Below are 18,376 nucleotides of genomic sequence, written 5' to 3'. Positions count from 1 at the left end.
CTTCATCCTGGAAACGACTTAGGGGAGTCGGGCAGGTGCAGCCCCTGTGGAGCATTCTGGGGCACATTTCCTTCACAAAGCCTCTTCCTGCCCTCATCTCATCCATTCTCTTGCTTCCAAACAGCCTCCCACTGCCATGGAATTTTGCCATGTCCTCTAAGATCTACAGGGAGGGAAATGTACCAGCTACCCCAACTCCTTAACCAAGAAATCAGTCCCCCAGTCAAGACTAACTATTGAGCTTTTTAAAAATCCTATCACAGGTTTCCCCGCCACAGCATAAGCCACTGGAGAAGGGTAGTGAGGAGTGGTCTTGTATCTAAGCCTAGAGCAGAGACTTCAGATTCAAGGGCCGGAAGATGGGCTCGGCAGTATCCCCCCTGGAGCTCCCAGTCAGCTCCCTTCCGGCTCAGGGATCCTGGATATCCTAGCGAGAAGGGCAAGTTTCCAGCTGCCCCAGTCCACCCCTTGCTTCCCTCGCTGTTCGCACGCCAGGGTTAAGGAGGGAAGGAGTGAGGGAGAAAGGGACTCTTCCGTCAGGTTGCCAGAAGTGGCATTTCTGAACAGCTGCCTCCTCCCTCGAACAATTCAACATTCTTCGCTCTGCGCTTCACATAGCTAAATTGGGGTGGGGGCAAGGATGGAGAGCTTAGACGGCAATGCTGCTAGAATCTGTCATACTCTCCAGGCACCGGGAGCTTTCCCGTGCCCCCAGAATTGTTTTATCATCTATTTTAGGAGCCCAGCTTAGCCCCTGCCTAAGTGCCCCCACCCTCACCCTGCCCTGCCGTTAGACCCTCTGAGTCATCTCCTTCTCTTACTGCGGTGGGATGAGAAGAGCCCACTCGCATCCCCCCAAGACAGAACATGAGGAATCCATACAGGACGCCTTTCTGCCTCCAGGACCCTCGAGTACTGGGGGGAGAACTGTGCCAGGGTCCTGGGAGCATACTGGAAGGGCTAACAGGCCCTTCAAGCAGTCGGTCTAGATTCCACGTTTCTTTAAGGACCAGAGCCTCCCTACCTCTAACCCCCACCAGGGATGCCTCACTCTCCCAAGGTTTAGCCAAGGGTGCCAGATCTACAGCCTGGAGTCAGAGCCTGGAACCAGCTCTGGGGTCCAGAAAACCCCTGAGCCTTTGCAAAGAAGAGGGGTAGACAAAGTAAGCGGAAGGCAAAGGCTGTGTGCCTGCATTCTGGAGGACAGGGACAAGCTGGGGTCGGTCGAGGGTTTAGTTTTCACATTAACGGGACTTCTTTCTCCTTCCCCTTCAGTTCTTCCTACTGCCTGGGGAGAGACCTGGATGCCTGCAGCTCCCACCTTGACACCTTGCAGTTGCTGTGCGGGTCCTTCCTCTGGAGTGCCCACAGCCATCGAGGAGAAGGAGGGCAGAGAAGGGCCAGCCTGAGCTGGCCGTGCCTTGGTGTCCATCAGCAGTCAGGGAGGTGAAACCGACCAGAGAGGAAGCCAGGGGGGAGATTCCTGAAACAGCAGCCTTTCCCCCATCTCTCTTGCTCCACCCTCACACACAACAAGTCTGTGCACTCGAGTGTGCCACTCTCCCTGGCTGCTGACCCTGCTCTGCCCCACACAGAGCACTGCTGGGGTCTCGCACTCCTTGGCTCACTCATCTCCTTGAGTCTGTGTTGCAGATGCCGAGGGATGAAGATGGGGTTCTGGCCCTGAGAGTAGGGGTATGGTGGGCCCTGGAGCCCATTGGGTGCATATTTGTCTGGATGGAAGGGAGGCACTGGCCAGGCCACCGGCAGCTAACAAAGCCCAAAGTCCCAGTGACTCATGGCAGTGGAGGTGGCTCTTGGAAACAGCAGGGGAAGGGACTCCAGCCCTGTTGGAGCTCCTTTTTGGCCCCCATTTCTCCTCACTCTGAGCTCTGTGGATGAAGTCTCATCAGGATCCTGGGGGCAGGGTGAGGCCCTGGCTGTGAAAAAGAAGGAAACGGGTGAGAAGAGAGCAGGGCAGGCTGAGCACGCCAGTGAAAAATGCCCCAGCCAGGGGACAATAAGAGAGGCCAGTTAGTCCTACCCTACTATGTCCATTGGCTGCACAGAGGGCATTGGGCATCCGTTGTGCTGGGGCAGCTGGGTGCCCTGGGCACCTTCCAGAAGAGCTTTCCAGACAGACACAGCCACTCTTCCCTGCCCTCGTTTGTTGCCCAGATTTTTGGGTACCCAGCTGACACCAAATTTTTAGAAATCGAAACAAACATACAACCCAGAAAGCCAAAAGACACTTACAAGATGGGAACCTGAAAGGATTAGCACCTGGGGTCAGTACTGTCCCCCTGGGACAAGAGAGCAGCAGTGAGGGGCACCTGGCTTGGCTGAACCAGGATCAGTACAGGCCGGGAAGTGGCTGCAGAACCACAGATCTCAGAAGTGCCGACTCCTGCCTCCCTCACAGGCCAGGTAAGCGATGTGCATCTTCTCCGTGCATCCTCAGTCAGGGGGAGAAGAGGATTGCGTGCTTGAGGTCATACCCAGAAAGAGGCCGTAAGTGGCCCTGGAGAACTATTCATGCCTGTGCGAGGGGAACAGTTGAGGATCTGGGGTGTCAGTGGGTCCAAATGCATGACCACAAAGGCCCCATACTTGAACCTCAGAGAGCAGCGGGCTCAAAGGAGGGTGCCTGGGACAGAGCCTCAGTTCTCATTTGCCTGCTTCTGTGCTGTCCAGTGCTGGCAGCTCTGCTCTCCAGCTAGGGTGAGGGGCCCTTTGCATAGCTGCTCCTGGCGATACAAAGACAGCTTTGGTTGGGGGAAACAGGCAGCGCAGCCCACTCTTCGTGCAAGGACATGGGACAGCCCTACTCCCCCAACTCTCTCTCTGGCAGTGTTAGAAGCCCAGGGCCCTGCCAGAAAACCCATAATAAAGCTCAGTGCTAAACTAAACCAACACATCACCTTGGCCCTGTGTATAAAAGTGGCACTGTGAGGGGAGCTTGGGTGCACCAGGTGGGGTGTAGGCAGGTGTGGGGAGCTCAGCCGCAGGAGAAAAGAATCCTCAAAGCCTCATGTTCTCTGGTCCTTCTCTTTCCCAAGCCTCTTTCCCTGCGCCCTGTTCTTTCACCTCCTATTAGCCAGCTGCACTCCCGGCCACCGCATCCCCTCCAGTCTGCGAGGACATGGTAAGTAGTCTGTTTCCTACTCTTCTCATTCTCTCTCTCCTCTCCAAGCTCCCATCTGAGCTTCGTTCCATGGGATCTGACCCCAGGATCTCCAGCCTGACTCCCCCTGATCCTGCGAATGGTGCTGGGGTGGGGAGGACCCATCCGTCTTCATCATCCCCGCAAGTATAGCCAGGCCAAGACTGGTATGCCCACCTGCATCAAGGGCCCTGACCTGAAGCAGAGGGCAGCCCTGGTGATACCATGGGGCCCTGGCCCTTACTGCGTGTATGCCTGTGCATTGGGCACACTGGTTTATTAGTGTTATTTCAGCATTGTGATGCAGAGAGAGTAAGTGTAACAGCTGCTCCTTGCTTGCAGTGTTTATTGTTACCTAGAGACAACCTCCTGGCTTTTTCCCAGCTCCCCCTCCCCCCCCCAGCCCAACCCCCTCCTTGCCAACAATCCTGCTCTCCCTACACTGATGGGAAATTTATAGCTTGCCCATACTATGCCTTTAACCCTCTCCTGCCCATAGGGTAGATGGGCCAAGGGAAGCCAAAGAGTAATGGGCATGTTGGGCCCCAGCAGGTGGAATAACTTATGGAGGCGGGAGAGAGATGTGACACTGTCCCTCCATTTTGTGTGTCCAGTTTCAGGCCCCAGTTGCCCTCCTATCTGTTACGTGAAAAAAGAGGAAAGATCTTTGGACCTAGCCTTAAGATCCCAGCATATTCCCCACAAAATTATTCCCTTCCCTGGACATCTCTAAGCACCTGGTCAGGTTGTCTGGACCTTAGGTAATATTGAAATGGAGGGGATGAATTCGGAGTGGCAGAGGCCTGGCCTCTTCCTTTCTGTCTGAGAGAGGCAGCTCTAGAGACAGCACCCAGTGAGACAAGCAAGAGGCCTGGCTTGAGAAATGCAGGCCGGACCACCGCAGCCAGGTCAATGCCAGACAAGCCTGCGCTCAGCCTGGAGGAAGAAACTCCACCTGAGCCCAGGCCTGAGCCCAGCACTGAGGTCTTGAGACTCTCAGGCCCTTCTCCAGGCTGGACGTCTTAGTCCAGTTAGGCCGCTCCTCTCTGCTTGCCTTTCCTGCTCCATTTTGCCATGCACGTCTTGGTTTGACATAATGAGGCAGACCCAGGCATGGCCTCCACGATGGGGAAAGAGAAGCCTCTCTCTCGTCTTGACCCAGGACCTTCTGTGGAGGGACACTGTCATCACTCCACCATCCTTGCTGGAAACAGAAGAGAGGAAAAGGGCTTAGAGTGTAGCAGAAAGGACAGAGATTAGACACCTGGAAAAACTGACCCCTGGGATGAAAGACTTCAAAATGTGTCTACTGGGGGCCGGCACCATGGCGCACTAGGTTAATCCTCCGCCTGCGGTGCCAGCATCCCATATGGGCACTGGTTCTAGTCCCAGCTGTGCCTCTTCCAGTCCAGCTCTCTGCTGTGGCCTGGGAAGGCAGTAGAAGATGGCCCAAGTGCTTGGGCCCCTGCACCCACGTGGGAGACTGGGAAGAAGCTCCTGGCTCCTGGCTTCGGATCGGCGCAGCTCTGGCCGTTGCAGCCATCTGGGGGGGGGGGGGGGGGTTGTGAACCAACGGAAGGAAGACCTCTCTCTCTCTGCCTCTCCCTCTCACTTTCTGTAATTCTACCTCTCAAATAAATAAATAAAAATCTTAAAAAATATATGTCTACTTCTCCTCAGATTTTTCTTCTGCCTGCCCTGGGTTGAAGTCTGTGCCTGCTGAGCATTGGGAGAGCAGGGTTACTTCTCCAAGCCTCCCCGTGCAGCACCCTCCCCAGTCCTGAATGCCGTTAGGTCACAGGTTTCGGAGGCAGACAGCCCTGGGGTCCAGTGCCAGCTCTGCGACTTACCAGCTGTGTCACCTGGGTAATGCACTCAACCATTTGAAGTCCCAATTTCCTTGTCTGTGAAATACAGATAAACAACTACCTCTTAAGGTTGCGAGAACTTCTGGAAAAGATGCCTGTGGAGCCCCGGGACAGGGCCTGATGCTCAGCAGGTGCTCCGTCAACAGTGGCTGATGCGGTGGATGGCACTATTACTTTTGGGGGCAGCAGGACTGATATTGCTTCCAGGGCCCCAGGATCCTTCTGTAACTGTAGGTCAAATGTGTGAATGTGCATATGCCGGGGAGAAGGCCCAGAGTTTTCGTCATGATGTAGCATGGGAGCCGTAGTCCCCTGGAAGCAAGTGGTCCCAATGCCTTTGTTCAGACTCCCCAAGAAACCAGTTCCCCCTTTCTCACAACTCTCAAGTCAGTAGCATCTGAGCTGCTATTCTGCGTGGAAGTACTGTTTCATCCAGGGTGGAGCTGAGCGAGAGCTGTTCAAAGGATAGCAACAACTTGCAGCTAGCACGCACTTTACCATTTGTCAGATACATTCACGTGTGTTAGCTCTTTTGATGCCCAAAAGACAGAACTCCATTTGTTGGTTGTCTACTAAGTGCCAGGCATTTTTTAAAAAATGATCTATTTATTTATTTGAAAGGCAGAGTTAGAGAGAGAGAGAATTTTCTGTGTGCTGGTTCATTCCCCAAATGGCCACAATGGTTAGGGCTAGGCCAGGCTGCATCCAGGTCTCCACGTGGATACAGAGGCCCAGGGAGACGGGCCACCCTCTGCCGCCTTCCCAGGCTTATCAGCAGGGAACCGGATTGAAAGTGAAACAGCCAGGACTAGAACCAGTACTCACAGTGATGCCAGCGTTGCAGGAGCAGCTTAACCCACTGTGCCACAATGCAACTGTGATGCCAGATAGCGTGCTGACTGTAGTTTTTAAAGTATATTTAAAGTATAGAGTATTTTATCACCTAGACATGCTGTGACTCATAAGACTCATCCCTTATTTTAATTGTTTAGATATTTTTAATCTATAAATAATACCACAGTGAATATCAGAACACAAACATTCAAGTATTTTTAATAGGACATTCCAAGAAATGGAATTTACTAAGTCAAAAGACACAATACCCTCTATCCCATGGTTATGATCATTTTATTGTTATATCCTAATTAATAATATTTATTAATCTACCTCTTTGGGATTCTACTTTGGAAACACCAGGGTAGCCCCTTGGACCCAGCAGAGACATTAATAATCTGTCATAGGCTTTTGTTTTGTTTTGTTTTTTTTGACAGGCAGAGTGGACAATGAGAGAGAGAGAGAGAGAGAGACAGAGAGAAAGGTCTTCCTTTTGCCGTTGGTTCACCCTCCAATGGCCGCCGCGGCCGGCGCGCTGTGGCCGGCACACCGCGCTGATCCGAAGGCAGGAGCCAGGTACTTATCCTGGTCTCCCATGGGGTGCAGGGCCCAAGCACCTGGGCCATCCTCCACTGCACTTCCCTGGCCACAGCAGAGAGCTGGCCTCGAAGAGGGGCAACCGGGACAAAATCCAGCGCCCTGACTGGGACTAGAACCCGGTGTGCCAGCGCCGCTAGGCGGAGGATTAGCCTAGTGAGCCGCGGCGCCGGCCTCTGTCATAGGCTTTTAAACAATCAAGATAATTGCAGATTCACATGTAATTGTCAGAAATAATACAGAATCTCTTTTACATTTGATCACTTTCACAGAATGGTAGCATTTTGCAAAACTAGAGTACAATATCACTACCAGATTACTGACATTGATATAACACACTGGATTCCTCTAGTTTTCTTGTGCTTAGGTTGGGGGTGGTACCACGAAGTAAGTGTAAGGTGCCATAAGGGTTCCTAGTAGTGCCCTTCTATAATCACACCTACCTCCCTCCTGTCCACCTCACCCTCCCTTAATCCTTGGCACCATTAGTCTATCTTCATTTTCAAAACTTTAGTCATTTCAAAAATGGAATCATGTGTGCAGCTTTTTAGGGATACATCATTAATTTCCTGGAAATCCATCCAAATTTTTGTGTGTATCAATAGTTCATTCCTTACACTTACTTCATGATATTGATGTACCAAGTTCATTTAACCGTTAACTTGTTAAAAGGCATAATTCCATGATTCCAGTTTTTTTTTTTTTTTTTGGGGGGGGGGCTATTACAAATAAAGCTGCTGTGAACGTTCATGTACAGATTTTTGTGGGAAACAGACATTCGTTAGCATCACCAGGTTGTCCATCAGCAAGGTTCTATGACTACTTTTTTCTCGCTAGTAATGAATGAAATAGTTCATTTCATTTGGTTTGCTGAATGCTTTATATTCATACTTACTAAACTTCATAACCCTTTGGGCATACCACTACTATTTTCTCCACATTATAGATGAGGAAAATTGAGGCTCACAATAAGTAGTTTTCCCAAGATCACAGACTATGAAGTAGCAAAGAAGAGCTTGGAATTCAAGATACCAGACAAGAGGCCTTTCTACACTGACTCAGCCTGCTGGGAAGAGGGTGTGGGTGGTCCTGGCAGAGAGATGTTGGAGGCTGGGAGAGCACTGGAGCAGCCGGGGTCGACTCAGGTCCAACAGGCAACTTTGGTTCATAGGTTAGAGGAGCAGCAGAGTCATGGAACAGGAAGCAACATGGCATGCGCCCTTGTAGTCGTTCCCCTTTGTCAGAGAAGAGCAAGGCTGACGTGGATGGAGCCCTTGAGCTTCTCCGTAGACCTGAGAGCTGGAATGGGGAAGGGAGGAGCCAGTCTTTGGAGGTCTATCAGAGAATGACTGCATCAGGTCCTCCTTGGAAATAGGAAGTTGAATGTGTCTCTGAGGTCTGAGGAAACAGGCTCATGACAAGTGAGCTTTCCCACACTTTCTGTTTTTGTGAACAGGGGAACTATACACACACCCTTTGGGTAGGATCAGTGTCTTGTTCATCGTAGAGAGTGGGCACGCAGAGTAGAAGCAAGAGGCCATCCAGTGCTTAGTTCTGATCTTACCACTGCTCTTCCCCTCCAGCTGAAGTCACAGGGACGCCAACCCAGGAGAAGTTACCTCGTGTGTCCCTCACCCTCTGGGTACTACTGGTGGAGGCTGACAAGTAGGAGCCTAGTGTTGGCCTAGATGCGATGGATGGTGGAGACGTCAACTTGCAGGAGAGGGGCTTGACTCCTCTCCTGGGCACTGTAGCCCTCCTCTGGCTGAGCTGGGCTCTTTTCTGGTTGATGTTACCATTGCTTCCTTGGCCTATTCCAGTAGCTGTATCCTCCTCACAGCCTTCCCCAATTACTTACAGCCCATCAGGAACAACTTACCTTCCAGTGGCACCACTAACCCTAGCCAGTAATTCCAGCCTGGAGGGAGACACACAGAGGCTGACACCTGGGGTGTGCGTTACAGGAATTGTAGAGGGGCCGCTCTGCATCACTGAAGCACACAGAAAACCATTCTGAGCCTATGTCTCTGGCTGGGAGCTCCTAGACGAACGGGGACTGTTTTCAACTGGCCTGTGCCCTCCTCACTGCACAGAGATTCCCTGGCTCTCACAGGTCCTGAAGGTGGCTGGGAACACAGCGACCTCCCCTCGCAGCCAAGATGTCTCCTGGCTGAGGAACGCAGGACCCCTGCCCTTGGGTGCTCCCTTTCCTTGGCTGCTCCTCTGTGCCAGGTCCCCTCCTCTCCTGCCACCACTCCCGTCCCATTCCTCCTTTCTCTTCTCTCTCTCTCTCAGCAAGTTTTTTATGTGATTACAGGCACTGCATGGTAATTAGTGCTAAACTCATTTGCACAACTACAGTTAATTGGCTACAACAATTAATTAATGTGTTGGAAATTTGGCACTGGAAAAAAAAAGTTTGTCATCAAAAAAAGGGCAAAAAATTGTAGAGTGAGGTACCCATAAAAATCGAGGGCAGGCTTCAAAAGCCCAGCTGGGCCTCAAACTTCAGGCCAGCCTCAGATGCTTCCCCACTCTCAACTTCCATGCATTTTCCTTTCATTTTATCCCCTTAGTTCTGTCTGTCTGTCTCTTCTCTCTCTCTCGCTCTTTCTTTTTTTTACAACTTAAGCAAACTCATTTCCCTGATAAAATATAGCATGACTAATGGCTAGAGCATGTAAAAATCATTGGGAAAATGTCCTTGGAAGACGAATGCATTTTCAGCAGAATAATTAACTTAATTAACAAATTCACATGCATATTCATCAGGCTATTAATGTCTTCTCGGCTCAGCTTGATGAACATTGCGGTAATAACCATCTCATTTACATACTGCATTCTACTGCGATCCAAAACAGAGACAACATACAGGCGTATACACACACACGCACACGCACACACACACAAATACACACAACATGCCTGGGCTGCTCTTGACTTCCAGGTTGGCTGGTGGTGTGTGTGTGGGTGGGGGTGGGAGGGCGGGAAGGCCAACGGAGTGCTGTGATGTTTAGAGGGTCATGAGTCAGGGGGGCTGCGATGCCCACGTGTGGATGTCTGAGAGAACTTAATTCATAGTCTCTCGCTCGCTCGCTGCCTCACTCTGCCTCTTTTTCCTCGTTTCCTTTTCTCTGTGTCATTTTCTTCTTCTCTCTCTCCCTGCCCCCCCATCTCTCTAGGGAAAAACTTGGTATCCGTGCCAACTTTTTCCCCCCTCCCCTCCTCCCTCTCTCTTCTCCTTCCCCTCTTCCAACTGCTGCCAGCCGGCATCAGCGCCGAATTGCCATCTCCTTGAGCTCTCTGTGGAGCAATCTCAGGGAGCAGTAAGGTGTGACGCGGGGCTCTGCCGGCTTCGCAGCACCGCCTGCGGAAAGAGCGCAGGATGGCGGAGGAAGATTAAGAGAAATCGCGAGCAGCGCTCGGCTGCCATTGGTGTGTGCAAACGCCGAGGAGGAAGGGAGAGGGAGCGCGAGGCGGGGGGAGAGAAAGGGGGAAAAACCAGCAGCTGTCGGCCTAATTCTTCTAACACTCTGCTTGTGGTCATATTAGAAAAACAGATTATGCCCCTCGGTGCCACTCACTTTATACTTGACATACGTTAATGTTCTATATCTCCATTCTCGGGCCCTGGCCACGGTGGACTTGAGGTCGAGGAGGATGGGGGCCTGGGTGGCCACGGGGCACAAAAGGCCGTGTCCTCTCAGTCTCTGCTGACCTCCCACCCAGTCTCTAGGAGCCTTTTGGAAAGCAGGCCAGAATCCAATTTGCATCTGATGCCACCATTTGGCTCTGCTTTTTTGCAACCCAGTGGAAGGCACGGAGGTGGGAAGACCCGTGGCAACCCTCTGCTCCAAAACTCACCCCCGCCCCTGAGAGTCTTACTAGGTCACTTTAAGGTCAAGGGACTCCAGCTCTGTGGCATCGCCACCACCACCAGCAGCCTTTGTATGCACCCCCCAACTCAGAGTTTGGGGGCCAGAGGGAAGGATCTAGGATGGGGCTGCTCGGAAAGGGGTTACGGAGAAGCCACACGCAAAACAAGGCCAGGATTGTTTCTGGGTTGCCATGGAAACCAGGTTCCCTCCTCCTGGCAGGAAGGGAGGAGTGCCTGAAGCCTTCCTCCTTCCACCAATCCTGACGGTTGTAAAGGCGGAGTTTGCCAAGGCCTGGGGAAAGGGCTGGTCTGGAAGGACAAACCCGCTGCTCCCCGGCAGCCTGCACGTGAGGTCCAGAGCCCTTTGACCCCCACCTTCCCTACCCCTCACCCCAATATTCAAAGGAGGCTTTTTCCTCTGGTGCCTTGTCCTCTGTGGAGACCTGTTGCTTAGCAACCGCTGGTGCCTTCTTCCTAATAACTGGCAGGGACTGAGAGATATAATATCTGTCTCTATATTCAGTTCCCCTCCCCGGTCTATTTATATTTAATAACTGAAGCCCTGTCTTGGGTTCCCTTGGCACCTGCTGCGGAGGGCTCCTAGGACTGAGCTGCAGCCTGAGAAAGGTTACACCTGAGGAAGACCTGCACAGGGCAGCGTCTAGGCCCCACTCCTATCGCCACGTGTCAGAGGCCATCCGATCCCAGGCTCCTAGCGTCTGAGCGTCGGTGCCGGGGAGGGGGTGTGCTAAATCTTGGCCCCCAAGGCTGCCTGAGTAGCTCCCAAAGTTTTTCAGCCACTCGGAAAGGGTTCTCCTGAGCTCCCCGTGAGAAAACCCCCCATCTGATCCTGGCAGCGAGTGCTATACAACGCCAGGGTAGCCCGTGCCTGTGTGCAGAGCCAGACCTGGCCTTCAGTCCTCCTCTGCTACCGTCCTGTGACCCGGCTTGTTATGCACTTGATCTTTTAAGCCCCTTGTTGCCCCGGCTGCAGACCTCCGACCTTCAGGCCCCAGGGGCCCAGACAGCAGCCGCGCTCAGGCTGAGGCTACCCCTGCCCTCCCTCCACCCCTTTTCCCGGTCAGCACCTTCACTGCCATCATGCTGGCTCACCCACCCTGCCCCCCTTCCCCACACCTCTCCCAGCCCGAGCCTTCTGTGGGAGACAGATGGGGTGTCTGTGATGGAAAAGGCTCTGGGCTCTACGCCGCCTCGGGTGGGCAGCCCCCTCCCCACGTGAGACACTCGGATTCACCCCGGGCGGCGTCAGGGAGAGGCTGTGGACTCAATGCTCTTCTCAGGCTCAGCCCCAGAAGCAGGGCCAGGAGGGCATCTTTTTCCAAGGCCAGACCCCACACCTCTTTGTGGACGAGCCCTGCAAAGGAGGAAGCAGGCTAGGGAATGGCAGAGTGCCACGTGGTAGGACTAACATGGAGAGGCCCGGAGGGACCTGGGGCATTTCACTGAGCGCTGGGTGGCTGGGGTTTGGGGGCCAGAGTTGACAGAAGAGGCTAAGCCTGGGCAGCTCCTTTGTTCCAGAAATCTGGGGTCCCTACCGAGGAAGGCTCAGCCTAGGGCAGAGGAGGGAGCCACCATTCCAGAGCACCAACTGTGAGCCGGCCACTTGGCCAGAGCCTTTCCACACCTGTGCTCCAAACTAGCAGATGTCAGGGCAGGGTGTCTCCTGGGCACGCCACCGTTCACCGCCTCCTCCTCTGATTCTTTGACGTCACTGCCAGTTCTCCTCCACTGCCCTGGCTGCTCTTCTGAATCCTTTGCAAGCCAAGCTCAGCTCCTTAGACTCAATCATGGCCTCTAATTATACTTTCATGGTACTATATATGCTGCTTTCAGGCCATTTAGCACAGTTATTTCAATTTCTTTGTACAGTCACTCGAATAATGGGCCTGGTTTCATTGGGTGGAGAGTCCCATGAGGGCAGTGACCACACCTGTCTGTGTCATGGGGCCCAACACAAAGCAGCTGTTTGGTAAATATCGTTGAATGAATGAATAAGTGACAAAGGAGGACCTGTATTGTGGCACAGTGGGTTAAGCCACTGCTTCTGATGCTGCAGCCCATCTCTCAGTGCTGGTTCAAGTCCCGGCTGCTGCACTTCCAATCCAGCTTCCTGCTAGTGAGCCTGGGAAATCAGAAGATGGCCTAAGTACTTGGGCCCCTGCCTCCCATATGAGAGACCTGGATGGCTAGCCTTGGCTTTTACAGCCACTTGGGGAGTGAACCAGTGGATGGAAGATCCATCTCTCTCTCTCTCTCCCTGCCCCCTCATCATTCTGCCTTTCTTGCAAAGAAATAAATAAAATCTTTAAAAAAAAATAAGTCTTTCAGAAATGGCAGAGGAACATCTCCCTGGCCTAAACTCTTCTTCTTCATCACTCCCTCACCTCAGAGCTGACACACCCCAAGGTGCGCATCAGGGAACAGGGAACCTGGGAGCTCAGGCCACCTCATTCTCCTTCAAAAATGCCATCAAGATTGGCCCAGCCCTCATTTCAGGATCCGGGGCCCCTGCTCTGCCAGAGCCTGACCTGTCTGCCCGCTCTCCATCTTCTACAGGGGGGAGAAAATTCAGTCCCAGCACTCTCCCCCGACACACGCGCACATGGGGGGCTTCAGGCAAAGGGAGGGGAGTGCCATCAGAGGAGGGTGCTCTTCTGCCATAACCAAGACAGCAGGGACCATCTGCTGACACCCCTCTGTTTGCTTCTGTCCTCTTCTCAGGGGCTTCAGGGAAGGAGTTGGCTAAACCAAGTGGAAGGAATAGATAGGTTAGCAGGAGCAGGACAGGTTCTTGCTCCTTGAAATGTCAGGGGGCGGGTGATGAGCCTCAGCCAGGCGACTGGGGCAGAGACGCATGGGATCCAGGAACAGCAAGTCATTTGGGGCTGCACCCTCTGGGCAGCAGGAGGTGCCCAAGATGGCACTGAGGAGGTATCTGGCCTCAGCCCAGGGCAGCATTGAACTCCTTTACTGTCCTTGCCACCTGACTCAAGCACTGTTCCCCACGCCTGTGGAAAGTTAAAGTTAGGCCAGGCCTGGCAGCTCCTCGCTCTCCCTGGCCACTCCCTGTTCCTAACCTTGTACAAGCACACGGTGGCCAACCTCCCAATCCTGAGCATTGCTCTGAGCCAGCTCAGTACAGTATGCAGTCCTCATGGTGGCCTCTCCCACCCAGTCTCCTCCTCCTGACAGTGCCCCCAGCACCCAGGTAGCTGGAAGCCACTCTGAGTAGTGTTACTCTCCCTGACCCCACCTGTTCTCTGGGCCCCAGATGAAGCAGGACAACTCAGGCTGCAGGCCAAGTCCTTGTGTCCTCATCAAAGGCAACATCTGTCCCCTTCAAGAAGATAACCCTGACGGGAGGGGGCGAGACAGGCACAAGGGAGAACCCCGATCTTGCTTGGGCCCTCACCCCAGATTCCACTGCAGGCCCAGCTGGGGGTGAGCGCTGAGACAGCCACAGAGGCCTGCTCTCACACATGCCCCTGCACAGGCCTTCAAGCCTCCGTGCCCCTGCAGAGGCGAGGCCCTCCTGGGCTCACCCAGCTACCTGGGCTTCTGCTGCTGCCAAGCGGCCTTCTTTTATTCATGCGTTGTTTTATTGCTGGCAAATGCTGCTGCTTGCCGCTGTTGGAGGCGTTCCTGCCAAATCCATCCCAACATCTTGGCCTGGCATCAGGGCGGCATGCTAATGTGGAAATTTAAAGAGCCGCTCGGCTTTAAATCGGAATTTTAAATGAGCAGCAGTGCTCCAAGGGGACCTGGGCAAAATCGAACAGTATCTGATCCGCCCTTCCTCCTCCCACACCCACAGCATAACCCCAAGTTCCTCCCACCTCCTCCTTTGACAAGACAGTGGCGTGGGACATGCTAGAGAAGAGGGCGCTACGGGGACAGAGGAATGGGTGTAGAATGGGGCCATCCAGACCTGCCCCACTCAGGATGAAGAAGGAGCCATGCTTGCTTTTCCAGGCAAATGGAGCCAGGGACCGTCTGCACAAGGACGCAGGGTCGGGGTAGTGAGTCGGGGGTCACTCCCTCGCTTCCCATTTCACCAGGAACAAGAAGGCCTGCTCTGCAGAGAAGAGGGAAGGTGGAATTCCATGGAGACACCAGCACGGTGCGCACAGCTGCACGTCCAGGTTGGGCTGCTTGCTAGGCTCCCACAGCATTTGCACACACCTCCCACATCACCCGTGTGTGGAAAGAGTGGTTCACACACACAGGGCAGTCTCTGCTCTCCTCTCCAGGCCACTGTCCTGACGCAAAGCCAGCTGGCTTCTGCTGGTTGCTAGCCTGAGCAGTGCCCCGGTTTTCCCATGGGTCCTCACCCCCCAGCTCCTGGCAGCTACCTTGAACCAGCCGTGGTAACAGAGCCCCACAGCTCCTCTGCCAGGGTGGGGGTGGGGGCACCTGAGCGCATCCTGGGCACCTGTCTTGGCCACAGTGTGGTGCTGTCTCTGGTGACCACCAGATGCCAGGCTGAGACATCCCACCAGGGAGAGGTACTGGTTTCAGAGGGAAGAGGAGGTTCATGGTCAGGGAGGCAGAATCTGTGCCCCTCTGTGATTCGCTCTCCTTGCCTGTTAGGTGGCCCCTTGTTATCAGAAAACACTAACTGGGTGCTTATCTTCAAGAAGCCATTGTGTGGGGCCAGCGCTGTGGCGTAGCGGTAAAGCCGCTGCCTGCAGTGCCGCCATCCTATATAGGTTCTAGTCCCAGCTCCTCCACTTCCGATGCAGCTGTCTGCTGTGGCCTGGGAAAGCAGTAGAAGATGGCCCAGGTCCTTGGGCCCCTGTACCCATGTGGGAAACCCGGAAGCTCCAGGTTCCTGGCTTCAGATCGGTGCAGCTCCGGCCCTTGCAGCCATTTGGGAGTGAACCAGTGGATGGAAGACCTCTCTGCTTTGCCTCTCTGTAACCCTGCCTTTCAAATAAATAAATAAATCTTTGAACAGCAAATCATTTAATCGCAAAAACATTTTGAAATAAAAAAGGGTTTTTTTTGAACAAATAAATAAATCTTTAAAAAAAATCCTCATTATTTAAAAAAAAAATGAAGCCATTGTGTTTGGCCCAGTGCCTCACAATTTTCTGATAGACAGCAGCCTTGAGAATCTGATTGTGCTGTCCCCATTGGAGGACCCATAGTAACTCACATGGTGACCTCAACCTGACCCATGTTAGGCTGCGAGGCCAAGGGATGCTCCCAGACCTTCCCCAAGCTTCCTCCTCCTGCAAAGAATTCTGCAAAGCTGGCTTCTCCCGGGGGCCGGTGTGGCTGCCAGCCAAGAGGCTTGGGGCAGGCCTGGGGCATGCAGCTGGCACCTGCCCACCGGATTCCCAAGGAACGCGCTCCTCTCCCACTCCCATACCCCCATTCAGATCATCGTGGGCTAGAGGGAGAAAGAGAGCACTTTGAGCTTGAAGCCCATCACCTTGTTTTCCATTTTAACTTGCTCTGAGTCTCCCATGCAAATTAGATACAATGAAGACCCAGTAGGCAATTTTTCTAGGCAGGTTGAGCTGCCACAAGGGAAAGCAGCATTCCATATTGGAGTGCCTGGGATTGGGTCTCTCCTCTCCTTCCGATCCGGTTTCCTGCTAATGCACCCTGGGAGGCAGCAGATGATGGCCTGGCTACTTGAGCCTCTGCCACCTACATGAGACCTGGTTGAAGTCCCTGGATCTTCGCTTTGGCCTGGCCCAGCCCTGGCTGTTGTGGGCATTTGGGGGGTGAACCAGCAGATAGAAGAGCAAGCTCTCCCTCGCTCTCTTTCAAATAAGCTTTTAGATAGATAGATAGATAGATAGATAGATAGATAGATAGATATGGCTGAGCTGGGGCTAAGTAAGGGAACTGGAGGGCTGAGGTCTATTGTGTAATTTTGGGAAAAGTTGAAGTTAAGGAAGAGGAAGAACAACTCCATGTGAGGTGGGACTGGGGGACAGGAAGGGGAGGGACTGAATGAATCTGCCTCTCTCATCTAATTAGTAGCATGCAAATAATATGCAAATAGCACCCTCTTTGTTTAGAGACCACAGGCCAGCGCTTTTCGAAAGTGGATTGCAGAGAAGCAGCAGGTTCAAGAGCCAAGCTGGAGTGCAGCTGTCTGATTCCAGCTTATTCCTTAAATGGACTCCTTTTCTGGGCCTCAGTTTCCTTATGTGGGAAATGGCAAGATTACTGGAGGACCCCTAAGATTTCTGTCTCGGACCTGGGGCCCAGTGCTAGCACAGGGCGCAGGGTTCGTTCCGTTCCAGGGTGGAAGCCAAGGCCGTTGGCTCTCCTGGCCCTGCCACCCACTTCAGTCTGTCACGCCCCCGTACCCCCATTCAGCAGCCATCCCGGACGTGGGAAGTTTCCTGAAGACAGTGTTCTCTCTCACGCATGCCTTTTTTTTTTTTTTTTTTTTTTTTTTGACAGGCAGAGTGGACAGAGAGAGAGAGAGAGAAAGGTCTTCCTTTGCCGTTGGTTCACCCTCCAATGGCCGGCACACCGCGCTGATCCGACGGCAGGAGCCAGGTACTAATCCTGGTCTCCCATGGGGTGCAGGGCCCAAGGACTTGGGCCATCCTCCACTGCCTTCCCAGGCCACAGCAGAGAGCTGGCCTGGAAGAGGGGCAACCGGGACAGAATCCGGCGCCCCGACCAGGACTAGAACCCAGTGTGCCAGCGCCGCAAGACGGAGGATTAGCCTAGTGAGCCGTGGCGCCGGCTCATGCATGCCTTTTTAAAAAATATATATTTATTGATTGATCTGAAAGGCACAATTGCAGAGAGAGAGAGATAGAGGGAAGCTCCATCCACTGGTTCACTCCTCAAATGGCCACAAGGGCCAGGGCTGGGCAGGCTGAAGCCAGGAGCCAGGAGCTTCATCCAGGTCTCCCACGTGGGTGCAGGGGCACAAAGCCTTGAGCCATCCTCTGCTGTTTCCCCAGATGCATCAAAGCGAGCTGGATGGAAGCTGAGCAGCTGGGACTCAAACCAGTGCCCATATGGGATGCCGGTGTTGCAGGCGGCAGCTTTACCTGCTGCGCCACAACGCGGGCTTCTCATGCCATGCCTTTACCCACAATTTCTTCTGCCTAGAAGGCTCCCCTGATTTAGCCCCTCACCTGAACTCCAACAGCTTTATCTACCTTCCCACTCCCCTCTGCAGCCCTGCGAGGTGCCTTGCTTCTGGGTGCTCCTGTGCACCACGTATTTCTGTTTTCCCACAAGATCCAGATCCGGGGTTTGGTTCAAGACTGGATCTCCCATATCATACAGATGTATCTATTTCCTTTCCCAGACACAACAGTGGCAACTTAAGACAAAGGAAATGTACTCTGTCATGTTACTGACGGCCAGAGGTTCAACATCGCTTTCACTGGGCCTGAATCAGGGTCTTGGCAGCAGGCTCCCGAGCAGAATCTACACATCACCCCTCCCAGCTTCTAGTGGCTGCTGTCCCTGGCACCATCGCTCCAGTGTCTGCTTCTGTCTTCACCTACTCCTCTGTGTGTGTCATCTCCCTTCGCCTCTCTTTTATAAGGGCTCACCCAGATGACCCAGAAAAATCTCCCCATTTCAAGATTCTTAGCTTAGGGCCAGTGAGGTGGTGTAGTGGGTAAAGCTGCCGCCTGCAGTGCCGTCATCCCATATGGGCGCTGGTTCAAGTCCCAGCTGCTCCACTTCTGATCCAGCTCTCTGCTATGGCCTGGGAAAGCAGCAGAAGATGGCCCAAGCCCTTGGGCCCCTGCACCTGCATGGGAGACCCGGAAGAAGATCCTGGCTCCTGGCACATCTCCGGTCGTTGCGGCCAACTGGGGAGTGAACCAGCAGATGGAAGACACCTCTCTCTCTCTCTCTCTCTCTCTAACTCCTGACTTTCAAATAAATAAATAAATCTCTTTTTTTAAAGAAGATTCTTAATCCCATTTGCAAAATGCTTTGTTCAGATAAGAACTTCCACAGGTTCTGGGGATTAGGATGTGGACCTATCTTTGGGAGCCATTATCTGACTACCAAAAT

At 53.2% G+C, this 18,376-nt stretch overlaps 1 protein-coding gene across 10 annotated transcripts in view; it reads left to right on the top strand.

The window, feature by feature from the left end:
- Positions 1-4,822, top strand: part of CDK12 (cyclin dependent kinase 12) — a 79,962-nt gene extending 75,140 nt beyond the window's left edge. For 4 of the 10 annotated variants that reach the window (XM_070060757.1, XM_070060759.1, XM_070060755.1 and 1 more), the window contains 3 exons: positions 1,276-2,427; positions 3,060-3,145; positions 4,571-4,822. The gene's annotated coding sequence lies outside the window, so the exon portion shown is untranslated. Of the gene's footprint in view, positions 1-1,275; positions 2,428-3,059 lie in introns of those variants that run through there. The other 6 variants (XM_051824898.2, XM_008271407.4, XM_051824896.2 and 3 more) reach the window with 3 other exon arrangements.
- The last annotated feature ends 13,554 nt before the right edge of the window (positions 4,823-18,376 follow it).

This window comes from Oryctolagus cuniculus, chromosome 17 (genome assembly GCF_964237555.1).
Source record: "Oryctolagus cuniculus chromosome 17, mOryCun1.1, whole genome shotgun sequence".
Classification (NCBI taxonomy): Eukaryota; Metazoa; Chordata; class Mammalia; order Lagomorpha; family Leporidae; genus Oryctolagus; species Oryctolagus cuniculus.
The sequence above is the reverse complement of the archived record's forward strand: the minus strand, read 5'-3'. Positions and strand labels throughout refer to the sequence as shown.